Below are 8,059 nucleotides of genomic sequence, written 5' to 3'. Positions count from 1 at the left end.
GCTCTAACCTTTGTAAAGAAGAAAAAAGTGGGTTTTGAAAGTCAGGAAAGTGTGACTTTTTGTAACTTTTAGAGCTAAATTACACTAAAAGGTCAAGAAAGACAACCCAAACACTTTTTAAAAATAACTTTCGGTTTTTGTCTCCTTAAAAGCTAACTAAAAAGGAACTTTTACAAAAAAAACTTTTAACCTCAAAAAGTAATCCCAAACTAGGAGTGAGCATTTGGACATGTGGACCGGAACGGACCATACCGTTTTTTGGACCCCGGGGCCAGTTCTCAGTTTTAGGATTTCAACAAAATCGGTCTAGTTTTTTTATCTGTCCAGTCCGTCCGGTTCCGGGTAAAAATCGGTTTTGGACCGACTTATTATTTTTTTTTTGAAATATTGTATTTTTAAAATTTATTTAAACGAACATATCTCATTCATTTTAAGTCGGATTGACATGCGGTTTCTTCCAACGTGTAATTTAGAGTTTGTAGATGATTTTAAACTATAATTTTGTTGTTTTTGCTGTTATATTTGATGAGTTATAATCATTCAAAGATGAGATATCAAAGCTGAAATATTTTAGCTTTTCAGCAATTCTGTGAAATTCTTTAAATAAACATATCTCATTTGTTTTAAGTCGGATTAACATATGGTTTTTTCTAACGTGTAATTTAGAGTTTGTAGATGATTTTTGACTATAATTTTGTTGTTTTTGGTATTATATTAGATGAGTTACAATACTTCAAAGATAGGGTATCAAAGCTGAAATATTTTAGCTTTTCAGCAAGAAATCTAAACTTTTGTATTTTGTGAAAATTCTTTAAACACACATATCTCATTCGTTTTAAGTTAGAAATATCTCAGCTTTTCAATAATAAATTTAGATAAGATAGCAGTTTTAGGATTTCAATGGGTTATAATCCTTCAAAGATGAGATATCAAATCTGAAATATCTCAGCTTTTCAATAATAAATTTAGACTTTTTTATTCAGTGAAATTTTGTAAACAAGTATATCTCATTTGTTTTAAGTCGGATTGACATTTGTTTTTTTCCAACGTGTAATTTAGAGTTTGTAGATGTTTTTAGATTATAATTTTATTATTTTTTGTGTTATATTCAGTGAGTTACAATCCTTAAAACAAATGATATAAAGTATAAATAATTACAGTTTGACCGGTCAAAAGGACACAATAAACGAAAAATGCTTATTTTTACGAATTGTACCGTATCAAACCCAAAACTATTATTGTACTTTAACCATAAAAAGCGGAATATAGTTCAATACATATCGATGGAAGGCAAACGGACAACAAGCTGCGCCGCTAGCCCTTTCATTTAACGAGAATTCATTTTAACGATTTTAACGAGTTGTAATGTATCAAACTCAACAATATATTCATTTTAACGAGTTGTATTAAATCCAAAAACGTGTTTTAACAAGTTGTATCATATGCATATAAAATTGTACCGGTCCAAACGGGTCCAAGAATCGGAAAACCCGAACCTGGACCCGATAAGTCCCATCCAGTCTGGTCCACGTTCCACAATATTCTCCAAAACCGGTATGATCTGAAAGCCAATCGGGTCCGTTTCGATCCAGTCTGATCCAAATGCTCACTCCTATCCCAAACACCTAATATTACACTCATTTTTTGTTTTTCTATAAATCATCTACTACCCCAATCGTACAATTCAAAGTTCTAAAAATAAGAGCTTGTTGCTAAAAAGGGAACAAATAAGAATTTGTCTATTTTTAGTTAACTAACAAATAATACGAAATTTTACAGAATTAAAAAAACAAAAAAAAAAAAATAATAATAATAATCTTTAACATCCTAACACTTTACAACATGATGTCATGTCGAGAGTTGTCCTTCTCTGATCCATCAAAATCTATGAACTCCTTCTTACTATTCTTCGTCTTCAGCAATCCATAAAACTTTTTAAATTCTTTAATCGTCGGAATACGTTCCCGTTGAAACAGACGTGTTTCACGTGATTCTTCAACAGTCCTGGCCGATCCACTATGCATCAATCGCGGTGGTGGTAACCCCACCGGACCACCGTGCCCAATTAATCCCGATGGCACACCAAGTGCACCACCAACTGAAACACTATGTGTCAGTCTTAATGGTTCCTCATTCTTAGTACCAGATACTGTTTTGCTAGCGATTACTGTATCGTTGTTTGATTTTAATGCGCTAATCACAGTTTTAAGAGCTCTGGTTGGTGAACCTCGGTTGAAGATCATAATCTCGCCGATCTCCGCCGGGCTTAAGCTAGCTCCGGTTTGAAAAATCTCTTCAACTTGTGGGAAAAGTTTGTGTTCTTTTATCCCCAAATGGCTATTGGCTAGGGTTTTGAAGGCGGGAAAATCACATAAGGGGAACTGCACGTGGACGTCGATTCTACCTGGTCTCAGAACCGTTGGATCAATTTGTTCTTTGTTGCTGACTGTGAAAACCATCACGCGTTCTTCACCACAAGAGGAGATGATCCCGTCCATGAAATTTAAAATTCCAGATAAATTTACAGTCGTTGATTTGTCAATCAAATACCGGTCTAAATCTTCGACGACGATCATTGACCTTCTCGTTGTCTGTAGTAGAAGCAATTTCAGATCCGAATCGTTGGCCACTTTTGACAAATCGACATCGTAGATGTCGTAACATAGAAACTTCGCCATTCCGGCGACGAAGCTTGATTTTCCGGTGCCGGAGGGGCCGTAGAGTAGGTAACTCCGTTTCCAGACACGGCCGAGACGGTGATAATACTGTTCGGATTTCAAAAACGATTCCAAATCAGACTTCATCTTGTTTTTGAGATCGGAATCGAGCACCGCCGTGTCGATTGTTGCTGGATGAGTGAACGGAACTGATATCCACCTTCCGTTCCTCTCCGGTTCTTTTTCCGCGTTGATGTGTAGCCTGATTTGCTTCGTTTTCTGCTGGATTTCGTCGGTGACATTATGAATGTGTTGAAGGTACGAACTGAGAATTCTACGTTTTTCTTTCGTCCTCATCTTCAAAACTAAACTATCCTTCTCGAATTTCCATACAATTCGCGAACCGAGGTACGTGTCTGAAAATATCTGATGTGCAGCGTTGATCACGAGATTGATCTCGTTGGGCTTGTTATCACCGGAGAAGAGATTAACAAAATCCGAATCTTCAGCTGAAGGTAACGAATTCAGATACATGAAAACTTTGCGATGAACTTGATTTTCCTGCATGTGTTGATTGAATCTAGGGATTTTGTAGAACTGATGCACATGAAAAAATTCCTCCAAACCTCTCCACTTATTCTGCAAGAAGTGTCCTACCGATGTCCTTGATAATATTCTATGAATCAACCAGAAACCAATGATTACCACCATAAACACAACTAAATTTAGGAGAAACATACTTATGGTAGAATCTACAACACCCCAAATTAAGAACACAATAATAGTAATAGATATATATCAATTTGAATTCGATTGCGTGGGAGGATGGGAGATAGATGCTTGTGGGATATGCTTTTAGGAATGAATTTATAGGATTGAGTATAAGGATGTGTTGAACTCTTTGAGGATGGAAAGGTTCAACGAGTCAAGAAAGAGATACGATTATACAATGACTCAAGAACATCAAGGAAGTCAAGAGTGGGGGGTGTGAGGATTGAGGAAGAGAATGTATTAAATAAATTAATTTGGTCGTGGAATTTTTCTTTTTTTATTGGTCCATAAACGTGTGCTTGTGTCATGTTTAATACTAAATTTGTTTCTACTCAATTTGACAAATTAAGGTCATTCCAACTAAGTTTTGTTTGTCCTTTATATATTTTATATGGTTGTTTTGCTTGGCCTTTATATATTTTATATTATAAGCTAAACTTTTTTATTTTATCTTTAATAAAACTGTAAAAATAGCACATTGATTTTGTATATTTTGTTACGTTTAATAACAATTCCATTATGCTCTGTTTATATTTATATATTAATATTTCATTATTTTAGGACTACCTAATTTATTGATTGAATATACAAAATAGAAATAAATATTCTTTTATAGAAATTTATGCCATCAAAAATAATTTTTTAAATTTCAGAATGACACAAACATCGAAGATTAAAAAAATACTATCGTTACATAAAGTTTTTTTTTTTTTTTTAGATACTAATGTCAACTAATGTTATTTTTAGAAAATATGTTGCATGTTTTAAATAAATGACACATTGTATAAGGTAAATGACACATTATATAAGGGGATCTTCGATTTGATAGCATTTAAGATCGATAAGATAACTTAGTTATTTAAAAAAAAAGGTTTTCAAAAACTTAATCATTTGAGAAAAAAAATTATAATAGTTTTTTTTTAAATAAAAATTCAGGGAAACCTTATTTGTTAAAAATTAGAAGTTGTCATCGTTGCAGGGGAAGCATGTGGGTTCATCCATATTCTATTTTAAATGAAAATAAAATATGATATTCAAAATGAAATATATCATGTTCAAAAAGCGTTGTACAAAGATATTACATAATGACATTTTCTCTAAATTGTGGGTACAAGTTTTGTAATTTGTTTTAAACATGTGGACCGTTCCTGTGATTTATTTTCTACACAGGGGTCAAACTGCCAACGTATAAAAATCCTAAACATATGGATTGTTTTTCAAAAAGCATTGTCTGTTTGCTTTCTCATTCGTTATACGATGATAACTAAGATGTTTTAAATTATGATAACGATTGTTTTTATATAAAAGAGAGAGAGACTTTACAAGGACCTTTTCTGTAAATTTAAAATTTTCAAGGACTAAATCTAGCGGGGACTAAATTAACCAAACTGTAAAACCTTTGTTGTATGGAGTACATCTGTCAAAAGGTTATACAATAACTAAATTGACCAAAACATAAAACATTTATTAGAGAGACTAAATCATCCAAAACATAAAAACTTTGTGGCAAAAATTAAAAAATTAAAGGAACTAAATCTATCAAACTCTAAAACCTTTATTACAAGGATTAAATCTTCTAAAATATTTTACAAGGACTAAATATGATAAAATATAAATTCATTGTTGTTAGGACTAAATCAGCTAGAATCTGAAACTTTTGGGGCAAAAGTCAAAGACTCCAAAAGAATATTGTTTAAAGGGCTTTGCTTTTTATGAATTAGTCTTTATGATGTAACCATTAGAAGTCTAGGATCCTTAAGTTTTTATATATCATCTAGATTATAAGATAAAAGTTAATTTTTCCAGCTAAAAGCTAATTATTTTAGTTAAAAGTTTGGTTTCAAGTTGTTTATCGACGATAAAGTTGCAATAAATCCTTTACGTATTGGCTTGATAAACGATTTAGTCTCTCTCTCTCTCTCTCTCTCTCTCTCTCTATATATATATATATATATATATATATATATATATATATATATATATATATATATATATATATATATATATATATAACGCCCGATAATCGTATTCAATTTAGCACTTCGACCCGGTCAACATGTAACACCCGGTTTCCCAGGTACATTAATTAATATTATAATTTGAATTGTGTTGAGGTGACTCGACGAGTTGGTGCTTAGACTCGTCGAGTCAGGTCCCGAATGGGTGACGTGGAAAATGATTAGACTCGACGAGTCAGGGGAATGCATGCATTCGCCGAGTCAGAGCTGGCGAAAGAAACCCTAATTTCTCGGGTTCGGGACCTATTTAAGGACCCTTATAGCCACCATTTGCGACTACCAGACCCTTGAGAGAAACCCTAAGAGTGCTTGAGCGTTGTGAGAGGAAAGAAGCCATTATTTGATCTTTGTGGGTTGGTTTTGCAAGAAGAAGGTGGTTCCAGCTTAGAGGAGGCCAAAAAGGTTGCATATATGTGGATCTCGAGCAAAGAACATCATCCTTGAGGTAGCATATCGATCATTTTTCTGTTTTGTTGAAGAATCCCTGGATCTAGGGTTTTCTATACCCTTTATTGGGATGATTGTTGGATATATGGTCCCTTATCATGTTTAGACTTCGGATCTGGACCCATATTGGTCCATAGAGCTTTATCCATCTTGCTTTATGATGAGTTATGGAAGAAATGGGCTTAGGATGTTGTATTTGGGGCAAATGCTTCGAGTACTAGTAAAGTTATTTGGACGATGCATGAGTATCAAGTTTGAACCTTTACGTGTCTATTGAGCTTGGGAAGGTCAGATCTATGGATTAGAGGAACAGATCTGACCTCAGAAGGCCATTTGAGTTCGAGCATGGAATGAACTTGTCGAGTCCATGAGTAGACTCGATGAGTCGGACCGGGTTGTCGCGTGACTCACACAGTTGATGCCTCGCCGAGTTGGGAGAGTGACTCAGTGAGTCAGAGGGGGGTTTAGGGGACTTGAGTTCACGTCTGAACTCGTTGAGTCAGTGCCTGACTCGACGAGTTGGGTCAAAGGGGGTGGCCATTGACCAACATTGAATAAAGTTGACTTGTGTTGACTTAAGGGCATTAGTCAAATTAAGTCAGGAAGGTATTAATTAGAGATGTATTTATGTTATAGGAGGAAGCTAGGTCGGAGGATTGAGCGCGAGTGATTATCCGACATCTTCGAGGTGAGTCTTCTCACTATGCCTTACCCGATGGGGTGATTATGTGTGACCGGAAGGTCTTATGTGTATGATGAAAATGTGATGTGTGTTGTACATGTAATATGTTATGATATGAGTATGATGATATGGACCGGAAGGTCAACAGAGCATGGACCGAAAGGTCAATAGAGTTATGGGATGGAAATCCCATGAGACACTTGGATCGGAAGATCCCATAGAGTTATGGCCTGGAAAGACGTATGTGTTGTACGTGGTATTTTGGGGAACTTACTAATCATTATTGCTTACCGTTTGCGTGTTATGTGTTTCAGGTACCAGTGATAATCGCGAGAAGGCGCCGACATTATCAGTACACACTTATGGTGGAGATGTTGAGATTCTGGGGATTTTGATTTGCACTTATGTTATCTAAAAACAATTAATACACGTTTTTGAGAATTGTGATTGTAGTATTTTCTTAATTTAAAATGAAAAAAATTGCTTTGAAATTTCACGGTGTTACACAACAGGTCATCCAACTTTCAAAAATTACATTTTTGGCTCAGATTTCAAATTTTATTACAAATTTGGTCCAAAATATAAACTTTTGGCCAAATTTTAAATTTTATTACAAATTTGGTCCAAAATTTACCCTTTTGACACAAGTTTTAGAATTATGTTATGAATTCATCCTAAATTTAGTTTTTTTACAACTTTTTTCTCAAAAAAAAAAATTGAATATGTTTTTTCAATATAAATTCATATTTATACAAAAAAAACATATTTTCCCGTAAAAAAACTTATATTTTTCATATAAAACCTTTTTTTAAATTTTTTTGTATACGAAATACCTATTTATAAAATTAGGTATTTATTAAGTACATAAATAGAAGTATTTAACAATTTTGTTTGACATAATAAATTATATTTTATATTTCCATTTATAAATCTTTTTGACAACTATATAAATAATTATTTGTTGTAATTTACGTGGAACTAATAAAATATGTAATTAAAATCGGTTTAATTAAAATAACATAATATATGGTCAAAAGAGATCCTATTTTCACGCGATGATCCAAACTAAAATGGAGTATAATATTAAACTTAAAGAGATCATATTTTAATTCTTTTTTATATAATTTAGTTTTATCTCTTTTTTGTAATTGATTTTTCGTTATGTTACGATTTAATTTGATTTTGTTAAAATGAATTCTAAAATAATTAAAAAGAAAAATAATCAAGGTTGATATAATATGGATGAAAAAGTCTGAAAGGAGACAAAAACACAACAATCATTTTACATGGGTTCAATGGATTTGATTATTTTTCTATCTGTTGAATCTAGTTACATACTTATTTTATGATATGGAAGTGATTAAAAGCAATTCTTTCATTTTTTGTAGCACCTGGTTTCTGGTATGTAAATCTTATTCGAACATTTCCCATTTTAGCCTTGGACTCGGCGAGTCATGGGTCCGACTCGCCGAGTAGAGACGCGA

At 33.3% G+C, this 8,059-nt stretch overlaps 1 long non-coding RNA gene and 1 pseudogene across 1 annotated transcript; one reads left to right on the top strand and one right to left on the bottom strand.

The window, feature by feature from the left end:
- Positions 1-1,721: 1,721 nt before the first annotated feature.
- LOC145015011 (AAA-ATPase At2g46620 pseudogene) lies at positions 1,722-3,657 on the bottom strand (annotated as a pseudogene).
- Positions 3,658-5,474: 1,817 nt separating this feature from the next.
- LOC145015012 (uncharacterized) lies at positions 5,475-7,096 on the top strand. Its single transcript, XR_013665703.1, has 3 exons — positions 5,475-5,891; positions 6,530-6,581; positions 6,890-7,096. It is a non-coding gene; the product is annotated as an uncharacterized LOC145015012 (long non-coding RNA).
- Positions 7,097-8,059: the final 963 nt, after the last annotated feature.

This window comes from Lactuca saligna, chromosome 9, assembly GCF_052625555.1.
Source record: "Lactuca saligna cultivar CGN05327 chromosome 9, ASM5262555v1, whole genome shotgun sequence".
Classification (NCBI taxonomy): Eukaryota; Viridiplantae; Streptophyta; class Magnoliopsida; order Asterales; family Asteraceae; genus Lactuca; species Lactuca saligna.
This window is presented reverse-complemented; position numbering and strand designations above follow the sequence as displayed.